General features: G+C 38.4%; 1 protein-coding gene across 2 annotated transcripts in view; it reads right to left on the reverse strand.

Moving 5' to 3' along the window:
• The window catches only part of LOC133662748 (TOX high mobility group box family member 3-like), a 165773-nt gene that overhangs the window by 64422 nt on the left and 76912 nt on the right, over positions 1 to 24439 (reverse strand). The gene's annotated exons all lie outside the window — the stretch shown is intronic.

Below are 24439 nucleotides of genomic sequence, written 5' to 3' on the forward strand. Positions count from 1 at the left end.
TCAATCCTAGATGGGCTGTGACTTAGAGTTGAATTGCTTTGTAGATACACTGAGATGAACCATGAATTGATTAACGTGGACCCCGAGACTTAAACACATTGAAAAACGTATTCGGGTGTTACTATGTACTGTACTGTGCAATCTACTAATAAAAGTTTCAATTAATCAATCAAATGAAGTCTAAGTTCCTTGTGTTCTTCATGGTGTTTTTGAAACTGCACCAATTATTTTCCACAGAATTTTCAATTAACTGAAATGGATAAAGTGCTGGCTGTCCAGAGTCGGGACCCGGGGTGGACCGCTCGCCTGTGCATCGGTTGGGGACATCTCTGCTGGCCCCACTATGGACTGGACTCTCACTATTGTGTTAGATCCACTATGGACTGGACTTTCACATTATTATGCTAGACCCACTCGACGTCCATTTGCATCCGGTCTCTCCAAGGTTTATCATAGTCATTCACATTGATATCCCACTGGGTTGTGAGTTTTTCCTTGCCCTTATGTGGGCTCTGAACCGAGGATGTCGTTTTGGCTTGTGCAGCCATTTGAGACACTTGTAATTTAGGGCTATGTAAATAAACATTGATTGATTGATTGATTGATTGATTGATTGATTGATTGATAACTTGAAGTGTTTTGTCAAGAGGATTGTTTGTGATATGTACATTTTCAAAATGTGCTTGTTCTATTTTGGGCTGCAGTAAAACAAGAAAACAATCTGAAGTTGTCGTAGTTATATGTTTAAGTTATTACGCCATGATTTTACCTTTCGGCCCACGTGGGAATAGGTTTTCCTCCATGCGGGCCCTGAGCTAAAATGAGTTTGACACACCCGGTCTAAAACTACCTACAACAATAAATGCAAAATGAAAGACATGCACCTGGGGATAGGTTGATTGGCAACACTAAAATTGGCCCTAGTGTGTGAATGTGTGTGTGAATGTTGTCAGTCTATCTGTGTTGGCCCTGCGATGAAGCAGCGACTTGTCCAGGGTGTACGCCCCCTTCCGCCCGAATGCACCTGAGATAGGCTCCAGCGACCCCAAAAGGGACAAGCGGTAGAAAATGGATGAATGGATCGGTTTGTTCCAGCTGGATGCAGCAAACCTAGCTTTGAACACTTCACTCAACACAAATGTCATCAAAGCTCACCTTTGCAGTCTTTAAGCATTCACACAAGGGTGAGGTGATAGAAAAAAGATACATATATAATACATCTATTTGTGGAAGTATAGGAGAAAGTTTCACTTTTGCAAAACTGCAGTGCATTCAAGGAGCCTATATTAAAGATAGAAACTGAGGTGTCACTAGGTTTTAAATACAGGGGGAACTTAACTGCCTGGGGTTTGAATTTAGAATAATATAGTCATAATTATTAAGATTTGTATGATAATCCCAAGAGTATCAGATGATCTCTCGTTTACACATATTTATAATCATATTTAAGTGGATAATCACAGTTTATATGATTATTTAAAATCATTCTGACAATATTATAATTAATTTGGTTGGCTTTGTTTGTAAAAGAAAAAATAAATAAATACATTTAAATCCAATTATTTACGAGGCTTATGTTTTAGATATGTTATTCCCATCTTTAAAAGCTCAAAACCTCATAAAGGATTGGTTTTAAAAAGTTGGTTTCAACCAAATCCATGCAGTAATTTATTTCATTTTATTTTTTTTAAATTATTAAATCAACATAAAAAACACAAGATACACTTACAGTTAGTGTACCAACCCAAAAACCCTCCCTCCCCCATTTACACTCATTCTCACTCATTCACACAAAAGGGTTGTTTTCTTCTGTTATTAATATTCTGGTTCCTACAATATATATCAATACAGTCTGCAAGGGATACAGTCCGTTAAGCACACATGATTGCTGCTGGTCCACTAATAGTACTAACCTTTAACAGTTAATTTTACTCATTTCCATTAATTACTAGTACTAATGTACTATGTAACTGTTTTTATTTTGTTCTAATGTATTTTTGTTCAACAAAATTTTTTTATTTATCTATTTATTTATTTTTAAATGCATTAATTAAGTTTGTAGTGCATGTAAATGTGTATGGGGCAGCAACATTAGGGTGGGCTGGGGTTTTGGCCCTTTGGATCTCGTGCATGGGGGGCCAGAATGGGGTGCCGCCCCCCCTGCTCAAAAGCACTCGCCGCTGAATGTTTACACACTGGCTTGACCCGGCTTCAGTGCTCTCACGCTGCCACTTTGGCTGTGATTGTGGGGAGGCCCGTGCTGAATCAGCTGATTTACATGTTTGCATCACAAAAAGGTAAAACGTATCAAAAAGCAGCATACTTTTTCACCTCAAAACTTGTTGCAATGTACTAATTTTATTTCCAGAATGTGTGGTAGTTCAATAAAAAGCCAGCATTTGGGCTGCAAATTGGACACCCCTTCTATAATAGCTCTATTTCAGGGGTCACCAACGCGTAGCCCGCGGGCACCAGGTCGCCCGTAAGGACCAGATGAGTCGCCCGCTGGCCTGTTCTAAAAATAGCTCAAATAGCAGCACTAACCAGTGAGCTGCCTCTATTTTTTAAATTGTATTTATTTACTAGCAAGCTGGTCTCGCTTTGCCCGACATTTTTAATTCTAAGAGAGACAAAACTCAAATAGAATTTGAAAATCCAAGGAAATATTTTAAAGACTTGGTCTTCACTTGTTTAAATAAATTCATTAATTTTTTTACTTTGCTTCTTATAACTTTCAGAAAGACAATTTAAGAGAAAAAATACAACCTTAAAAATGATTTAGGATTTTTAAACACATATACCTTTTTACCTATTAAATTCCTTCCTCTTCTTTCCTGACAATTTAAATCAATGTTCAAGTAAATTCATGTTTTCTATTGTGAAGAATAATAAATCAATTTTAATTTAATTCTTCATTTTAGCTTCTGTTTTTTCGACAAAGAATATTTGTGAAATATTTCTTCAAACTTATTATTATTAAAATTCAAAAAAATTATTCTGGCAAATCTAGAAAATCTGTAGAATCAAATTTAAAGTTATTTCAAAGTATTTTGAATTCTTTAAAAAATTTTGTTCTGGAAAATCTAGAAGAAATAATGATTTGTCTTTGTTAGAAATATAGCTTGGTCCAATTTGTTATATATTCTAACAAAGTGCAGATTGGATTTTAACCTATTTAAAACATGTCATCAAAATTCTAAAATTAATCTTAATCAGGAAAAATTACTAATGATGTTCCATAAATTATTTTTTTAATTTTTCAAAAAGATTAGAATTAGCTAGTTTTTCTCTTCTTTTTTTCGTTGAATTTTGAATTTTAAAGAGTCGAAATTGAAGATAAACTATGTTTCAAAATTTAATTGTCATTTTTTTCGTGTTTTCTCCTCTTTTAAACCATTCAATTAAGTGTAAATATCATTAATTATTAATAATAACATAGAGTTAAAGGTAAATTGAGCAAATTGGCTATTTCTGGCAATTTATCTAAGTGTGTATCAAACTGGTAGCCCTTCGCATTAATCAGTACCCAAGAAGTAGCTCTTGGTTTCAAAAAGGTTGGTGACCCCTGCTCTATGATATGCTGAGGGTATGATACCAGCATATCTCATTAATACTTGCATAAAATAATGCGTAAAACTTTGAAAGTTGTGTTCTTCTAGCGCTAAAAGTCACTGAATCAACAGTTTCCTTTATAGTTACCAAGTTATATAGAGGTGAACATTTTCCAATCTACAGTACCCATTCGCTTCACTTTCATGCTTCAGACACATTTGAGCAAAAGTCCAGACCTTCACATTTCAGCAACCCTTTTTATGACAGTTCATCTCCTCTATAGAATTCAATTTGTCAGTGTACAGCTTGTGTAGAAGTAAAAATTTACTATCCAAGGAGTAGCTGGGGGGGGGGGGGGGGGGGGTGCTGCACTTCAGAATGTCATGTTGGATTTCATATTTTACTCAATGAACCGTAGCTCCCCATAGTGGGGGAAGCACTCATGCATGCAGGACCATGATATCACCACCAAGACGCACAGCAAAGGAGGATCTTGCCAGCGATTGAGACAATGGCTAAGTGTTGAGTACCAAATTCGGGGACGACGGAATTACATCTGTACTACCTGGCACTAATTCACTTAAAATTAAACAGTGCCATACGTTTTGGTTAGCAGTGACTTCACGTACAGTTGCACGGTTTTGGCGGGTAAACAAGGAGGAAAGCACTAAGAGCGGACTAAGCTGGACTGCTTCGAGGTTACAATTTTCCATGTCAGCAAAGAGAAAAGTACAGCAAGGCTCCACTTTTCAAAATGGGGTAGCTCGATGCTAATTTGCGTTGGATTTGCCATAGACGTGCTACAGATTAGCATTAGCGATTTTACATGGCGATGTAAACACCTCCAAATTTGATAATCAAATCAAATGAATCGAACTGAAATGCACGTTAAAATCAAGCAGCTGGTGTGGAATAAGAGCAATACCTCTAATTAGAGATGGGATACAGGACGATATTTGCCTTTTGACTGATGAGCTGCCCAATCCCAACTGATCTTTACTGCAGCTGTGTCCCAGTGTTTACTTGGCTGGAAGGATGTTGTGTGTCTTCCCCAAACATCGACTCGAATTTGAGACCAAGTTGCAACGAATGTGTTGTCTATCCACAGTGTGGTACCGCTTCGAAGATATTAACTTTCACCACCATCGCAGAAAATAAACTATGTTTCTTGCAAGGGCTAAAGAAAAATTAATGGCTAAGCATGCTACACACAAACACACACCAAACAGGACGACTTAAGAAGCTAAACCCAAACTTTAAGGTAAAGTAGGGGGTAATCGATCCAGATGTCAATACTATTGATACCTAGTGTAGTATCATTATATAAACAATACTAAAGTGATTAGATCATAATTTCTCTTCTTCTCATGTATCTTACTGTTACAAAAACCTTTATTTGGTCCTTTTTATTATTGTTTACAAACTCAGGGAGTAAGTCTCTGGATACAGGAAGGCTTTGAGAGCAAAATCCAAGCAATGTGAAATGAAGGCAATAGTAGTTTTTTGTTTAGTTTTAGTTTAAAAACATTGTATGTAGCATTTAATAGCAGAAATTGAATATGTCATCTGATTAGCAAGAACACCTGCAAATTCAACATTGTATAAGATTTATAAGCATTTTTAAAATATGGTGTGTTTACTTTAATTACTCACTTCTTCAGGAACTATATTTAGTTCCTAGTTGCCAGGTGGGACTTTGTTCCAGGAACTTTAGAGGGGGCGGGCTGTGCTGTCAACCGCTGATTGGTTAAACACAGTTGGGGGCATTCCTAAAACTTGTATTCTAAGTTTCAGCGCCCATTACAGTATGCGGGACAACTTATATATTTAAACTAGTGTGCAGTTTAACGCTGTTTATTATTCTTTACAAACTTAATTTCAATACGCAAAGCAACGAAAAGTGGACGGGACTCTTTTAAATGCATTTACAGAGGAAAATTAAGTATTCAGCCGGACTTTGAAGCGGCGAGGCAAGTTGCTCACTGGGACTTGATAACTTTGTTGTTTGAGGTAAAAGGAAAAACGGGTGGAACGAAGGTAAATCACAAAAATATTCACGATTTACCAAATGCTAATGCTAACGCAAAATCCGGTGCAATTTATGTTATCGCCGTGGGATAATAACTGACATTTATTCTTTATATATTGTTATTTAAAGCTGAAATTAACCATAAGGACTCGTCTGGACCTCATGAATTTGTTATTTACTGAGGGGAGGGCGAACTTTCTGACTGTTGGACACTGTGGACACAAATGCCAAAATGTGTACGTAAAACCAGTACACTTTTGTTTTTAAATCATATTGTTTTGTATAGTATTGGTTTGTATTTCATTTACTTACACTTTAGTAAAACATGACCTGTACATGGTATTAGTGTAGAAATATACCCAACTACTCCTCCATGAGGTCATCAGCCTGATTTGTATAAACCTAACCTAAAACTGTCAAATATGGTAGAAACGCAAACCACACAAGTCTACAGGAACATTTAGTTCCAGGGACTTAAGGTTCCAGGTCTATGAATGTTCTCATTCATCCAGGTCATTGTCATCTCGGGACATTCAATCGATCGCAATTGGACTGTTTGGTTTGTCTTAGAAGACTTTTCGCCTCTCATCTAAGTAGGCTTTATCTGTTCGTGCTCATAGACTTAGATTTGTCTGATCTAGTCTTAAACTTAGAGTGGTCAGATCTTGTCTTAGATTCAGATTGGTCCAGATATAGTCTTCGACTTAGATTGGTCAGATCTAATCTAGCGGCTGGTGCCAAACCCCAACATAGCTCTACTCCAAAACCAGTTGGGTGGGCCTGGGCAAGGATGGTTTTGCCCTCTCGTAGTGAGAAAACAATCGTTTTGATGCAAATGAGCAATCCTAACTGTCAAAGCCAACGACAGTCGTTGAAGTGTAATTTCCGCTCGTTAGCATTGAGGTATTGTGTGGCAGAACGATCGCTGTGAATCGACCACTACCAGTCCAAAATAGTCGGAATCACCTATGTTAGCATTCCTTTCCGTTGTAAACAGATGGCATTTGGTCACCTTCTATGACCAGAATGTTTCTAACTCCTGTTATTTGTTGGATGCTAAATTGCAGAGTCTTTTAGGAATGGTTGAAAGGACAATGTTGTATGCTGGAGAAAAGAGACCTCCCTTGTTAAGGGATGGTTTTAAAGCTCGACATAGATGGCTTCCCTCACTCCTCTTTCGTTCCTCCCTGTCCAGAATCTGTACATTTTTGTTCTCAAAGGAGTGCTGTTTCTCCTTAAGGTTCCAGGACCTTTAAGTTCCTCAGTGGTGGAAAAAGGCCTATTTATGAACACATTGGAAGACACACAAAAGTACCAACAAATTAGTACCGGTATTAGTTCCCAGGTACCAGGAATTGGTACTGTATCGACTCAAATGTGAAAGGTACCCATTTCAAGGCTGGGTGATATATCGAGTTTGTAAGATATATTGATATATTTTTAAATATATGAATTAAGAAAATATCGTAATATCGATATAATTTATTCCACGTTAAATGACCAAACACCGTGTATTTGTTGTGTTCCTTGTTCTCCCCCGCTTGTCACTCCCTCTCAAACTTTATGGGCTACTAAACCCCTCCCCTTCGTCCTTCTAAGACCTGCTTGCATGTATAAGAACATCCACGATTGGTTGGTTGTTTACTATGATGAGTCACAATTGGTTAAGATTAGAGCAAAACATTAGGGACAGGCCAATCAGAGGCAAGATAGGGCGGGGTCGAACCATATATTCAAGAGTATATTCAAGTGGGTGATTTACATATTAAAAAAAATGGTGGAAGACGGCAGAGGGATTCTCTTCCTAAGATTTTTCTTTAGCGACGTAGACGACGTCCAGGAAACCCACAATGCGTCTACTTGGCGACATTTGGACAATTGTATGCGTCTGGATAAAACATTAATTTGAGTTGTTTTCCATGTAAGCCCAAATCAAAACTGTTCTCGAGTTGCGAAACCGGGCATATTTCGCACGAGAAATGCTGGCGAAGTGAGGAAGATCATAGCCGCACAATTAAGTAAAGTCACTTACTTGGCGCTGACCAGAACCGTACGTGTGTGACAGTCCATTACATCGTCGACTGGGAATTAAAAAGTGCCTGCCTGCAAATTAATTGTTTATCTGAGTTTGATACATTTTGTATTATTGGCACAGCTATGTTATTTATTTTATTTTATTTTATTTTTATTTGTAGTTTTTTTTTTTTTTTTTTTTTTAATACACCTTAGCACTTCGAGGTTGTTTACTCAATGTAAAGTGTTTTTTAGAAATAAAATCTATTATTATTATTATTATTATTATTTATTTTACGTACAAAGAATATTTTTCTATTTTATTTATGTTATGTAATTCTGTGCTACCTAAAAAGTTTATTTTCTGTGCTGTTAATACCCATCTTGACTAATTGGGTTAATAAAAGTGCCACTGACTGTTGTCATTCACTTCAATTTCAGTGAATCTCACTTAAAAATTAATATCTTTATTTGTACACTTTCACCGGAAAATATATCGAGATATATATCGAATTTAAGTAAAAATATATGGAGATATACCTTTTCGTGCATATCGCCCAGCCCTATACATTCCTAGTGTTGAGTAGTTTTTAGGGGATAGTAAACTGCTATACAAGCTGTAGACTGACGACGCTTACTTATAACTAAGTTGTCTTAAAGGGGGGAAAAAAAGACACTCTTGTATTAGAGTAATGGTCGGCGGTGAGTGCCACGCTGTGAAGACACAAAAGTGTTTAAGACAGTCGATAAGCTATTAAAAACCAAGCACTTTGCGAATAAATAACATGTTTTCACAACCCCCTCCCAATGCCCCCTCCGACCCCCCTTTACGCCCCATCCCGCCCCTGCGCATTGCCTGCTGCAAAAGTGGCAGCCACTTCCTTTCTTTGGGGACACAAGCGTGGTGAAAGGTCGGAACAATAGGACACAGAATGAAGAATTATGGGCTAGCAGCTGCAACACAATGCACCTCTGTGTGGAGCGAGGGGAGCCCGGCAGGCCCGACCCACGCAGGACCCGACGGTGACGGGTAAAAGGGGGGCTGCCGCGACAATCATGACATGTTTAATTTTTTTTTTTGGGGGGGGGAGTTTTTTTTTTTCCACTTCCAGGCATGTCTATTGCGTGTTTCTTAAAAAAAAACATCACCAGGAATTGATGAAGAGCGGGAGAAATGAAAAGAGTTCTTATCTATAGTACCGGGCTAAACAATAGCAGAAACAAATTAAGATCAGAGCCAGCGGAGAAGTGCATTAATATATTTTCCCAAGCCTTTTGTTTGCTTTTTTTTCTTTTTTTTTTCCTGTCCTCCTTTTATTCTGAGCGGTTAGTATGCGAATGTAATTACCGAAAGGACTTGGGCTAATCAAGTAGGAATGGTATCCATTAATTAGTCTGTGCCCTGGAGAGAGAAAGGGAGGGGGGGCTGGAGAAGCCGTGTTAACAGCGTTCCGCATCGACGGGTAGCGGCGCCAAAGAGGCAGTTGTCAAGAGCAGGTGGTTTCTGCGCACTCTCCGCCTCTGGTGTCATCATACCTGGGCTGTGCCCTACTGAACTCTCCGCCGAGAAGAATTTAGAGATTTATACGACAAGGACTCGCAACTCGGAGACTTGACACTCATCTGGTAATTAACCCGGAGCCGAACTTATCTCCGAAGTGTGCTACTTCTTCCACGGGATAGCAAATTGGGGTCTGAGAGATATCCGAGCAGGAGGAACATTGGCCCAGATGATAGCGGCTGATAGCGCTAGGCTGTCTTACATTTCCAAGACAGAGCCCGCAGATTAGTCTTTATTGTCCAAGGTACACTTTTTTTTTGCTACATGGAGGAACTGAAAATATTTGTTTTACATTAAACAAGAGAGCGCAGTCTACCAAGTCAAATTTCTTGTATGTTATCATACTTAGCCAATAAAGCCGATTCTGATTAAGCTAAATTCTGTTGATTTTGCAGAAATACTGTATAAAAGATGACCCCTTGTTTTCAAGATCTTTGTTTGAAAAACATGTATACATATTGGTGCTGTGAAGCGTTAAGTCAGCGATCCTCAATCTAGTGGTACGCAAAATAATCACTTTATTAAGCAATTAGTATTTTAATTTCCTATATTCAAACACAGTGTTACTGTTCAAACTTCTATTCGGGCTCCAGTACCCTGGAATGCCCTCCCGTTAACAGTTAGAGATGATATCTCAGTAGAAGCATTTAAGTCCCATCTAAAACTCATTTGTATATGCTAGCCCTTTAAATAGACCCCCCCCCCTTTTAGACCAGTTGATCTGCCATCTCTTTTCTGCTCTGCCCCCCTCTCCTGCGTGGAGAGGTTATTAGGTGACCATAGATGGGGTGGACCACTCATCTGTGCATCAGTTTGGGACGTCTCTGCGCTGCTGACTTGTCTACACTCAAGATGATCCCCTGCTGGCCCCACTATGGACTGGACTCTCACACTATTAACTAAATCCACTATGGATTGGACTCTACCACTATTAACTAGATCCACTATGGACTGGACTCTCACACTATTAATTAGATCCACTATGGATTGGACTCTCCCACTATTAACTAGATCCACTATGGACTGTACTCTTGAGGTAAACTTGAGGTTTTCCATCAAGCATGGAGTGATAGTTTAATAACTTATAAACGCATGCTTACCTTAGCTAAACCTAAATATTACTCAAATCTCATCCACCTCAACAAAAATGATCCTAAATTTTTGTTTAGTACAGTAGCATCGCTAACCCAACAAGGGACTCCTCCCAGTAGCTCCACCCACTCAGCAGATGACTTTATGAATTTCTTTAATAAGAAAATCGAAGTAATTAGAAAAGAGATTAAAGACAATGCATCTCAGCTACAACTGGGTTCTATTAACACAGATACGACTGTATATACGACGGACACTGCCCTCCAAAATAGTTTCTCCCTCTTTGATAAAATAACATTGGAGGAATTGTCAAAATGTGTAAATGGGACAAAACAAACAACATGTTTACTTGACCCAATTCCTGGGAAACTTATCAAGGAGCTTTTTGTTTTATTAGGTGTTAAATATTATAAACTTATCATTTTCCTCTGGCACTGTTCCCCTAGCATTCAAAAAAGCGGTTATTCATCCTCTACTCAAAAGACCTAACCTCGATCCTGACCTCATGGTGAACTACCGGCCGGTGTCCCACCTTCCGTTTATCTCGAAAATCCTCGAAAAAATTGTCGCACAGCAGCTAAATGAACACTTAGCGTCTAACAATCTCTGTGAACCTTTTCAATCCGGTTTCAGGGCAAATCACTCTACGGAGACAGCCCTCGCAAAAATGACTAATGATCTATTGCTAACGATGGATTCTGATGCGTCATCTATGTTGCTGCTTCTTGATCTTAGCGCCGCTTTCGATACTGTTGATCATAATATTTTATTAGAGCGTATCAAAACGCGTATTGGGATGTCAGACTTAGCCTTGTCTTGGTTTAACTCTTATCTTACTGACAGGATGCAGTGTGTCTCCCATAACAATGTGACCTAGGACTATGTTAAGGTAACGTGCGGAGTTCCCCAGGGTTCGGTTCTTGGCCCTGCACTCTTTAGTATTTACATGCTGCCGCTAGGTGACATCATACGCAAGTACGGTGTTAGCTTTCACTGTTATGCTGATGACACCCAACTCTACATGCCCCTAAAGCTGACCAACACGCCGGATTGTAGTCAGCTGGAGGCGTGTCTTAATGAAATTAAACAATGGATGTCCGCTAACTTTTTGCAACTCAACGCTAAGAAAAAGGAAATGCTGATTATCGGTCCTGCTCAACACCGACATCTATTTAATAATACCACCTTAACATTTGACAACCAAACAATTAAACAAGGTGACTCTGTAAAGAATCTGGGTATTATCTTCGACCCAACTCTCTCGTTTGAGTCACACATTAAGAGTGTTACTAAAACGGCCTTCTTTCATCTCCGTAATATCGCTAAAATCCGTTCCATTTTGTCCACAAACGATGCTGAGATCATTATCCATGCGTTCGTTACATCTCATCTCGATTACTGTAACGTTTTATTTTCGGGCCTCCCTATGTCTAGCATTAAAAGATTACAGATGGTACAAAATGCGGCTGCTGGACTTTTGACAAAAACAGGAACGTTTGATCATATTACGCCTATACTGGCTCACTTGCACTGGCTTCCTGTGCACTTAAGATGCGACTTTAAGGTTTTACTACTTACGTATAAAATACTACACGGTCAAGCTCCTGCCTATCTTGACGATTGTATTGTACCATATGTCCCGGCAAGAAATCTGCGTTCAAAGAACTCCGGCTTATTAGTGATTCCCACAGCCCAAAAAAAGTCTGCGGGCTATAGAGCGTTTTCTATTCGGGCTCCAATACTATGGAATGCCCTCCCGGTAAAAGTTAGAGATGCTACCTCAGTAGAAGCATTTAAGTCTCATCTTAAAACTCATTTGTATACTCTAGCCTTTAAATAGACTCCCTTTTTAGACCAGTTGATCTGCCGTTTCTTTTCTTTTCTTTTCTACTCTGCTCCGGGGTGGGCCGCTAGCCTGTTCATCGGATGGGGACATCTCTATGCTGCTGACCCGTCTCCGCTCGGGATGGTTCCTGCTGGCCCCACCATGGACTGGACTTTCGCTGATGTGTTGGACTTTCACAATATTATGTCAGACCCACTCGACATCCATTGCTTTCGGTCTCCCCTAGGGGGGGGGGGGGGGGGGTTACCCACATATGCGGTCCTCTCCAAGGTTTCTCATAGTCATTCACATTGACGTCCCACTGGGGTGAGTTTTCCTTGCCCGTACGTGGGCTCTGTACCGAGGATGTCGTTGTGGCTTGTACAGCCCTTTGAGACACTTGTGATGTAGGGCTATATAAATAAACATTGATTGATTGATCATTGATTGATACTCTCACACTATTAACTAAATCCACTAATGATTGGACTCCCACACTATTAACTAGATCCACAATGGATTGGACTCTCACATGTTTAACTAGATCCACTATGGATTGGACTCTCCCACTATTAACTGGATCCACTATGGACTGGACTCTCACACTATTAACTAGATCCACTACGGATTGGACTCTCCCACTATTAACTAGATCCACTATGGACTGGACTCTCACACTATTAACTAGATCCACTAAAGATTGGACTCCCACACTATTAACTAGATCAACAATGGATTGGACTCTCACACTTTTAACTAGATCCACTATGGACTGGACTCTCACACTATTAACTAGATCCACTCGACGTCCATTGCACCGGTCGCCCGGTCTGCGGTCCCCTCCAAGGTTTCTCATTGTATCCCATTGGGTTGAGTTTTTTCTTGCCCCGATGTGGGATCTGAGCCGAGGACGTCGTTGTGGCCTGTGCAGCCCTTTGAGACACTTGTGATTAAGGGCTATATAAATAAACTTTGATTGATTGATTGATTGAAACTGTGTGTATTGTTACAGTAGCCAAAATATTAAATATACTTAAACCTCTGCATTGTTTTTTTTAGAGAATACCTACTACCCTATTTTATTTTAATGTAGGTCATTATGGTGGTACTTGGAGAGCCAAGTGTTTTCTGAGGTGCTACTTGGTGAAAAAAGTTTGAGAACCCCTGAACTAGGATGTGTAAATAATTAATCTGTTTTAATCTTAGTTCAGTTCAGTTTCAGTTTGTTTCGAACATGCATACGATACAATGTAATGCATCACATATTTCCAGTTGTTTCATTACAGCACGTCCGAAAAGGAGTAGGAAGAAGCCGAGCTTTTTTAATCCTACCCCTTAGCATATTGTAGCAATCCAATTCCCTTGTTCTCTGTAACAGAACAGTGAACAAATAAATAATAAATAAATAATATTCCATAGTAAGTAAACAAATATTAAATACATAAATAATATTTGTCTCAATTTAAAACAAAATGATTATAAAGACAGATATATTTAACAAAGAAGTAGCTTTATAAAGTATTTTTTTTGTTTTTAACAGTCTTGACTGTTTCATTTACTGAAATATTACAGCAAGTCCATATACAGTTTTAAAGTTAATACATCAAAAAACAGTAAGAACAATTTTCTGAGCAATATTGAATGTGTAACTTGTTGCTTTTTCTCTCTTTCAGATAATATTAAAAAAAACAAAAAACAAAAACAGACCCATCTATCACAGTGCTAGCATACGTTACCACTAGTGGGGGAAGAGAACAGATTGAACAAATAAATGTTTCTATTTGTCACACCTGTCTTATACACATATGTCAACGTGCAACATTATCTAATTTTTTTAACCTTATTTCACGACAGAACATGAAGTTACAGTATTTACTTGCAAATGATGCTTTCATGCAGTGCCTTATGACACTCTACTCCATGTAAGTAGGTTCTAATTTTAAATATAATGGATGGACGGATCTTTGTAAGTGTAATATATCACGATATTGATGCACAGATGTGGTCTAATAGTATAAAGTCAGTCAAATGGGCGAAAGCACAACTGAAAGTGACACCATTTCTCCATAGCTCGCGTAATAGATGAAAAAACCTGAAACAACAAGACAACATTCAAACATATACAAACCATAAACACACTTCTTTAAGTCCATTATGAATATTGCACACTATTTGATAGATATAATTCATCATATCTCCACTATTTAAAGCCGCAAACATCATCAGTCTTATGACGGAGTAAAACATCCGTTTCCAGGATCCATTCAGAAAAATAATTCTTATACAATAATAGCATCTAATGAATTAATTGAGAGCTAATTTCCCTCAATGCCAATGATAGATATGTAGTTAAATGCCCATTCAGTAAGGATGGGAATCTTACAACAACTCACGGTTCAATTTGATTCTAATGCTTTGGGTTTATATTTGATTAAGAATATATTCTCAATTCAAACCCACTCTCCCAATATATAATTTGTAGAGATGTGCCATTTCATCGGCCACCGTTCAGTATTGGCCGATTTCCGTAAAAAAGCATGCGATCTGCAAATGCCGATGTATGCCTTTTAATGTCTAGCACAATCGGCGATCCCCTCCGTCACTGTATTCATTTTCAGTCCCCTGGCTGACAAGCGACTAGCAGCTAATTACCGTATTTTCTGGACTATAAGGCGCACTAAAATCTTATTTTTTTCCTCAAAACTCGACTTTGCGCCTTATAACCCGTTGTACCTAATGTAAGGAAAATGTTTGGTTGATCTTACCCACCTTGAAGCAATTTCCTTTGGTACATGGTGTAATGATAAGTGTGACCAGTAGATGACAGTCAATCATAAGAGATACAGTACGTGTAGGCTGCACCGTTTGATATGCTTCGACATACCAGTATTATTATGGAGTGTGTATAATGATAAATGGGTTATACTTGTATAGCGCTTTTCTACCTTCAAAGCGCTTTGACAGTATTTCCACATTCACCCATTCACACACACATTCACACACTGATGGCGGGAGCTGCCATGCAAGGCGCTAACCAGCAGCCATCAGGAGCAAGGGTGAAGTGTCTTGCCCAAGGACACAACGGACGTGACTAGGATGGTAGAAGGTGGGGATTGAACCCCAGTATAAGGTACGACTTTGTTTGGCAATATTATGCAAAAGCAACTTTTCTTACCTTCTGGTACCTGCTGCTTTGTATTTGGGATCTGCATATATCCTGAAAAATTGCGCGGCTTCTGACTTTGTAGTCCGACACCGTAGTCGATAAGCTTCTTCTTTTTCTCAATCTTCTTGTTATGGGACATTCATCCTCCGCTGTTGCCATTTCTAATATAAAGTAGCGTAAAGTTCTTACATAAATCTGTCAGTAAACTCGCCATGAAAGCGCTAAAACATACCGGTGTAGTGAGTAACTTCCTGGCAGTAAACCTGAAATAAATGGTTCTTCTCAGGTTTATCTATGTTGACATTTTCACCCTTTGCACCTATTGAGTTACACATTATTAGGCATTTCTTACAAATTCCTTAATTTAAAGAGATGATTGTTAAGTAGTTTTTGTGATTTTAAAAATGTGTTTACATTGATTGTTTACATTTCAAATTCAAATATTAGCATTTAGTCCTATATATCAATATTTTTATTTTGTCACAATAATTTGTGTCATTTTGTAGATAGTAGTAGATAGTAGTTTTTCTTTATTTATTGTCTACTTTTGATTTAATTTTTACCTAACAATTGTACTTAATTAACAAAAATCAAGAACTAGTTTGAATATGATGCTGATATTGTTAAACTATCAATAGCACAATTCATAAATACATTGAAAAATTGACAGTTAATACATATAACCGGTATCGTTATTGGTATCGGCCAATCTCACTCATGGTGGATCGGTATCGGCAGCATAAAACTCTGATCCAAAACATACCTAATCATTTGTTAAGACAATCACAATAGAAAGTTTTCAAACTAGGCTAAACAAGCTACCGTATTTTCCAGACCATATGGCGCACCGGATTACAAGGCGCACTGCCGATGAATGGTCTATTTTTGATCTTTTTTTCTACCTAACCTACTCAGTGGCCTAGTGGTTAGAGTGTCCGCCCTGAGATCGGTAGGTTGTGAGTTCAAACCCCGGCCGGGTCATACCAAAGACTATAAAAATGGGACCCATTACCTCCCTGCTTGGCACTCAGCATCAATGGTTGGAATTGGGGGTTAAATCCCCAAAAATGATTCCCGGGCGCGGCTACGCTGCTGCCCACTGCTCCCCTCACCTCCCAGGGGGTGATCAAGGGGATGGGTCAAATGCAGAGGACAAATTTCACCACACCTAGTGTGTGTGTGACAATCATTGGTACTTTAACTTTTAACTTTTTTAATATATTAGGCGCACCGGATTATAGGGCGCATTAAAAGGAGTCATATTATTTAAATTTTTTTCTAAATGGAAAACACTTCCTTGTGGTCTACATAAGATGTAATGGTAGTTCTTTGGTCAAAATGTTGCATAGATTATGTTTTACAGATCATCTTCAAGACGCTTTCTGACAGTCGCTTCTGGATGCGCCGTTTTATTTACGTGGATCAACTTCGGCAGCGTCTTCTCTCCGTCATCTTTGTTGTAGCGGTGTAACGTGCAAGGACGGGAGTGGAAGAAGTGTCAAAAGATGGAGCTAACTGTTTTAATGACATTCAGACTTTACTTAAATCAATAACGGAGCAGCATCTCCTCATCCACCCGGAAACAACCACACCGGAAATGTGTCCCGTGAAAAACCGTCCGACTGGAACTCTAATAACTAAAGTTCCTTGGGTGAATAATGTAAACTCACTATGCCGGTATGTTTTAGCGCTTTCATGGCGAGTTTACTGACAGATATAAGTAAGAACTTTACACTACTTTATATTAGAAATGGCAATAAAAAATTTACTACTAAAACATTTTGGTAGATTCTTGAGCGCCGTGTCTAATGTTCTATATTTTCAATGGAACCTTTAAAATGTTGGTGTTGTTTACTTGAGGCTTATCTGTTATGTTTGACTGCTATTTACTGGTCACACTTATCATTACACCATGTACCAAATGAAATAGTGTAGCGTCCCGGAAGAGTTGTTACTGCAGGGAATTCTGGGTATTTGTTCTGTTGTGTTTATGTTGTGTTGCGGTGCAAATATTCTCCCGAAATGTGTTTGCCATTGTTGTTTAGTGTGCTTTTGCAATATGGCACATGTTTATGACAGTGTTGGCGTTCTTTACACGGCGACCCTGCGTGTGACATGTATGGCTGTTGACTAAGATTCCCTTCATTCACTTGTATATGGGGGTGTTTAAAATCACCAGTATCATTACAAATGGCTTTGATCATACAGAGTGACAGCTTTTCTTGACATCTTCAACAGAAGACCTTTTTCGCCCCATCCAATGCTACAAAAGCATTGAGGTGGGTAAGCTCAACCAAACTTATGCCTCGCATTATAAGGCATATTATGGAGTTATGAGGAAAAAAAAAAGATTTTAAGTACGCCTTATAGTTCTGAAAATATGGTACTCTTGGCTGTTGACATATACGTGGAGATGGCCTAAAACACGTCTTAAAAAATGTATTCTTGAAAATGATTAATCGATTCATAATCAGAATAAATAAGAATGCCGATTTAGATGTACATCTAATTTTTTCAGCATCCGTACCCTTCAGTGCACACTAGTCAACCCAATTATGCCAACATGTCACACATGAGCAGAGAATGAAGACGACAACTTCATGAGCATGCAACTGTTTATAAATCACTAAGCCACGTGTCATAAGAAGCAAACATCAGAGAGCAGTATGGCGCAAAGCTCAGACATCGATCGGGACCTTCATTAGGGAAAACCCAATCGAGTTAAGTCTGAGTGATAATGAGTGTTGTGACATGCCCCCTGTGGGGATTTTTATTGGGTTACGTCTAGAGGCCCTTTTTAAGAGCGCTGCTGGCTAATCTGCGAGAGGACTAACATACCCGGAAAACGTCCCTTGTCACCTGTCACCTGGGTAAAGGTTAGGATTTTTGGTCGGAAGAGCAGTAGTCGTACTGTAGTAGGAGTTTGGTGTTCACGGAGTCCAATGCCAGATGGAATTAAGTGTGATTGGAAGGGGCGTGCAGCTGACGGTGAAGTGGGTCAGGGAAAACAATGACGGCTCGGTAATTAAAAATGATACGACGGGCTTCAAGAAGACCGTTTGGCAACCAGCTATAGCCTCCTGAGAACCAGCGTCCTCTGCAGTGGTCATGTCTGTTTTACATAATTGGGATTTTTTTTTGTCTTTCCTGAAATTTGGAACTCTGACAAAAAGACCAAAAACCAAATGTTCATTGCAGAGGACGCTGGTTCTCAGGAGGATATGCATTCGTAATTAATAACAGGTTCCAATAATTGATCTGTTTTCCAGCGGGGATGTTGACTGATGTCTTGGTAAGGGTGATTGGTGATTACAAGTGTCTTTAATTAATTGAAAACAATGGAGTGTGATACTTGCAGCAACCAGCAGAGGTACTGTTGGTTCAGACTCAACTGGTTTGCCGACTAAACACGGGACAACATGATCAATTCTATCGTGGGCATTATTTTTTATTTTTGTATTTATTGAATTATATTTATATAGCGCTTTTCTCTAGTGACTCAAAGTGGGGTTTTTTTACATTGTGAAACCCAATAATTACGTTACATTTTTAAACCAGTGTGGGTGGCGCTGGGAGCAGGTGGGTAAAGTGTCTTGCCCAAGGACACAACGGCAGTGACTAGGATGGCATGAATGGGGATCGAACCTGGAACCCTCAAGTTGCTGGCACGGCCACTCTACCAACCAAGCTATACCGCCCCATTTGATCTGTACAATATAACACTAGTGAGGAAACAAGAGTTCAGAACACCCCCAAATATTTCTCCATCCGATTACAAATAATACTTTTTAGACGTACAGCGGTAGCTCAAACGTACGATCTTAACTGGTTCGCTCTTAACTCAAAACACTTGTACCTCAAATCACCCATTGAAATTAATTAAAATGAATTTAATTGGTGTTTGGCCTCTCTAAAGCAGCCCAATTTTAACATGTAATATGCCTTAAAAAAACGTATTTAAACAAAGTTTTATGAAGAAACGTAATACAAATTAACAGCCTTTACCTTGGAGAGTGGACTTCTACAGTTTGTCCTTCGAGTTGCTTCTCCGTCAAACACACCATCAGCAGCTACTCCATATTTTCATGGATAAATGTCTGCCGTTTAGATACTGTTTTACCATCCTCGCCTGGTATGATCGACTCATTTTGCTTCAGTATGGTGCAGACTCGCAGGGCCAAGTTGACTACATTCTGTTACGCGTCGGGCGCATGGTGATGCGCGGATTGTTCTTCCAAGGTGCAGACGGAACGACAGGAAACGGCGTGCAGGTAAGAGTAGGATTAATTCCTCATAAGTCATGAAGGAACAACACAAACACAAGAAAACGAACAAAACAAGCGTGCCTCTGGCTGGGGAAGCTAACGGAATAGCTACACAGGGAAAACTAAGGCGGAACTCAGCGCAAGAAACACAAGGAACAAACGTAACACGTTGCATGACAGCAAACACAAGCACCAGACTGAGTGAGGCGACAGGCATGAATAAATAGTTCTCTGATTGGTGCCCGGGAACAGGTGAGCGTCTCAAACACTAATCAGAGGCAGGTGAAAACAATCAGCACCCACGACAACCAAGAAACACAAAACAGGGGTGCTGAAACAGAACTTAAACCACAAGTGAATCAAAACCTGAATAAACGTAAACAAACTATGATCCGGGCAACGAATCATAACACAATCTCTGTCATGTGTTTGATGATTTATTTCTTTAATTCAATCTACTTCTTCTTTTCAGCACTGTCTTTCACACTCACTTTCTTCCTTCCAATGGTTGGAAAGAGACAACTCTTTCTTCAAAACACTCAAATTGAGGCAATTTTAAATTGTATTTAAAAAAAACAACTAACAACTCAGTTTTATGCAAATGTTTCCCATTGAAAAAACAGTTTGTAACTAGCCCATCGCCAGTTTCCAGCAACATTTTAACATGCAGGTGGGAAAAATACCTTGCTTAGCTTTTATGATGTTCTGGAAATCAGGAATTTTCAAGTTCTTTGTGTGACCTTTGAGGCATATTTCCTAAAATGTTGTTGACATTTACAGTAATGCATATACTGTACATTCTGATGTATTACTATACCTTAAGTACAACACTGTGGCGGGTTGGAAACTTGTTTGCATTAGATTGCTGTTACTGAAATATATTACACGTATATCCAGGCGTTACATGCACTGATGACGAATGCATTAAGCAGGGGTGTCAAACTTGTTTTCATCGAGGGCCACATTTGCCTTCAGAGGGCCGGCTTTTAAATGTATGTTTGCATGCTCGTAATAACCTGTGATTAATCATGAATAATCAAAAGTGAGTGATGCATCTGACTTTAAAAAAATTATAATTGGACAGCATATGTATAATCACCTCAATATATTATTTCACAATTGCAGATGCATTTGAGTCTAGATAGTTTTATGTGCAAATTGATGGATAAAAGGTGACAAGAAGATATTTAACTATTTGTTTTTTATCTGTACATACATATTTTGTAAAACAGTATATCATAATATAATATTTAACCCCAACAACAAATGTTGTAACTGTAGAGGGGCGGATATTATAAGTTGTATTTATTTCAGCTCCTTTTCATTCATTATTTATTTGGGGCGGTGTGGCTCAGTTGGTAGAGCCAGCAACTTCAGGGTTGCAGGTTTGATCCCCACTTCCACCATCCTAGTGACTGCCCTTGTGTCTTTGGGCAAGATACTTTACCCACCTGTTCCCAGTGCCACCCACTTTGGTTTAAATGTAATTTAGGTAATGGGTTTCACTATGTAAATCGCTTTGAGTCACTAGAGAAAAGCGCTATGTAAATATAATTCACTTCACTTATTTTAAATGTTATGTCGATTGTTTTTGTTTGACCTTAAATGAATGAAATAAAACAGACAAACAAACAAACAAATATTTGGCATAATTAGATATTATTACAGTTTAAAAGATATATTATTTTTTTGGGTCAAAATTAATTTAAAAAATAAAAGAAGCATTTTATTGAGACACATTTTTTCCAGGCTTTTGTGGGCCACATGAAATGATGTGACGGGCCAGGTCTGGAGTGTGTCACCTGTGCATTACGGTCTCCCAAAAAATGAAAATTGAATAGGAAAGGTGAGCTTCAGCATGTTTTTATATCTCCTACAAAAACAGCACATTCCCCCAATAAAAGCACAAGAAAAGCTTGCTTGCATGAATGCTGAGCTTGATGCGGAAAAAAACAACCAATGTCTATTGCAGCCAAATTTTTATGATGGTCTGGCATTCTCTTTTTTTTTCCATTTCGCTGTGTCAATTTTGATTTATTTCCTTCCTCAACTTTGATTTCACACCTCTTATTATAAGTCCCAGCACAGGAATATGTGTATGAAATGAAACTCCGCTGGGAAATACGGGTGTTTTGCAGCTATTATCCCAAACGAAATGATTTCAACTTTGAGGTGAAGACAATATTGCACCAGTACGACCCTGTGTCGCCTACAAATATGATGGCGTAACCACGCGGATCTGATCGGCAAACATGAGTCGTTCGAAACAAATCCTTTTGAAAACGCCACAATCAAAAAGGCACAGCAAGTCAGCTCATTGAACACTCTCCTTCCAGTCCGGAAAACCACTAAACTAATTCAATCATGGCCCCCTTGATTTCCAAAATCACATAATCTGCTGACAAGCCATTTTGCAGTTGAGTTTGAGCGCAATAACCACAGTCTTTCGCCTGAGTTCTCTGGGACATGACATTTATGCTAATATGTTCCGCAGTTGTCGCCATAAAAGAAAGTAGTGAAAAAGCAGTGCGGTTTCAAACACCCAGTCGTTCACTTTGCGTTATTCTATTTTATTTCATTTCGAGAGCAGACTTGCATAACTGGTATATATCATTATGCCGTATGCTTACCCACATTTTGGCCCAAACTAACCCCAAAATACCTTTTAATCAGGCTCTGGCTCAAGTCGTTCCAGGCAGATGCCCACCCAAAGCTAAGTCTTGGTTCTGTGAAAAGTGTGTCAAAGTGCTTTTTTTATGCATCTTAAATGTCTATAGAGCAGGGGTCTCCAACCTTTTGTCTTCTGAGAGCTACTTTTACAAAACTGAAATGGCAGGTAGCTTCATTTTCATATCTAGTTTCAAACCAAACGAAGGGAATAAGCGGTAACACTTTAGTATGGGGAACATATTCACCATTAATTAGTTGCTTATTAACATGCAAATTAGTAACATATTGGCTCTTAATTAGTCATTATTAAGTACTTACTAATGCCTTATTCTGCATGGCCTTATTATTAACCCTAACCCTAACCCTAACCCCAACCCTAAACCTAACCCTAACCCTAATACCTTACTCTGCATGACCTTATTATTTATCCTAACCCAGGGGTGTCCAAAGTGCGGCCCGGGGGCCATTTGCGGCCCGCAGGTAATTTTTTAACGGCTCCACGGCACATTCTAAAAATACGATGAAAAAAAAATAAAAAACATAAAAAGTGGTATAAAAGAGCAAACAGGTGAAATGTAACAAGAAAATGTTGCATTATTTACTCTAATAACACAAAGCTGCCATGCAGGCTGTTTCTTTCTTTAAAAAATAACAATGAATCAAAATCAATGTCATTATGAATTATTGACCTATTCAAGGCTCCATTTACTTCACATTAAATATTCCACATTGAGATATTTTTTGGGGAAAATGTTGCATATTTTTTGGTTGCCATTCAAAAAATAAAGTTTTTTAAAGAAGGGCCTAAAACGAACAAACAAAAAACATAAACAACAACAAAACTTATAATTGACGGATAGATCTGAAGTTGATCTTGAGACTATTGTGGTAAAAGTTTAAAAAAATGTTGGATTTATTTTTTTAAACTTTACTGAGCAGTACAATTTTGAATCCCCAATAATTTTAGTGGGACTTTTTTTTTTTAAGTGTCATTGCTCAAAAAAATAATGAATTAAAATCAATGTTGTTATGAGTTATCGACCTTTTTAAGACTCCAATTATTATATAATCTCAAATATTCCACTTTAAAATTTTATTGGGGGAAAATATTGCATATTTTGTGTTTTTTTCCATAAAAAAAAAGGTTTTCCTTGACAAAAATGGCATACAACTTAAATCTTTAAAAGCGTTATATTGACAGATAGACCTAATGTTGATCTAGAGATTTAAACCTTGAATAATAATAATAATAATAATAATACTAAATAATGACACATTTGTAATATTTTTTTTGACCAAAACCTTTTGGGGTCCCCGGGATCAAGTCTGAGTGGATGCCTAAATGTATCTTTTTTATACATATATTGTATTGGTTTTTAAAATAAAAAATATCAAAATGGCCCCCGCTTGCTTTGATTTTTCAGTGTGCGGCCCTCAGTGAAAAAAGTTTGGACACCCCTGTCCTAACCCTAACCCTAACCCTAACCCTCAAACCCTAACCATAACCCTAACCCCAAACCTAACCCTAACCCTAAAACCAAACCTAACCCTAACCCTAACCCTAACCAAATAACTCTAAATTAAGTCTTTGTTACTTAGAATATGTTCCCCATACTAAAGTGTAACAGAATAAGCTTGCTTTGCCAGAACAAGAACAACATGTTGGCATATCCACAACTCACATTTTATTTTATTAAAAAAATCAACAAACATTTTTGCTCATCTGCATCTTGTATTTCAGTATGCATTTCTTTCTAATTCAACTTTTTTTTTTTTAAAGAGGTTAGATTATGAATTTTGTTTTACAACTTTTAAAACACTTCCCCGTGGTCTACGTAACATGTAATGGTGGTTCTTTGGTCAAAATGTTGACTGTTTTGAAGGCGCTTTCAGACCTCATGATGCGCCGTTTTGTGGGTGGTCTTTTTTACGTGCTTCCATTTTGAAAGACTCTTTTCCCCGCCATCTTTGTTGTGTTTTTAGGGCTTTCACGTCGAGTCTACTGACAGATATATTGAACTATACCAGGGGTCGGCAACCCAAAACGCTGAAAGAGCCATAATGGACCAAAAATACAAAAAAATAATCTGTCTGGAGCCGCAAAAAATGAAAACCCTTATATAAGTGTTATAATGAAGGCAACACATGACGTAAGTGTCTCTATTAGCTATGATAGCCTACTATCAAAATGACTATGTGTCGTCTTTGTTGACAGAAATGTTGAAATTTAATATGTATTCTATACATTTTTACAACACTAGAAAAC

The sequence above is a fragment of the Entelurus aequoreus genome, linkage group LG02 (assembly GCF_033978785.1).
Source record: "Entelurus aequoreus isolate RoL-2023_Sb linkage group LG02, RoL_Eaeq_v1.1, whole genome shotgun sequence".
In the NCBI taxonomy this organism is placed as follows: Eukaryota; Metazoa; Chordata; class Actinopteri; order Syngnathiformes; family Syngnathidae; genus Entelurus; species Entelurus aequoreus.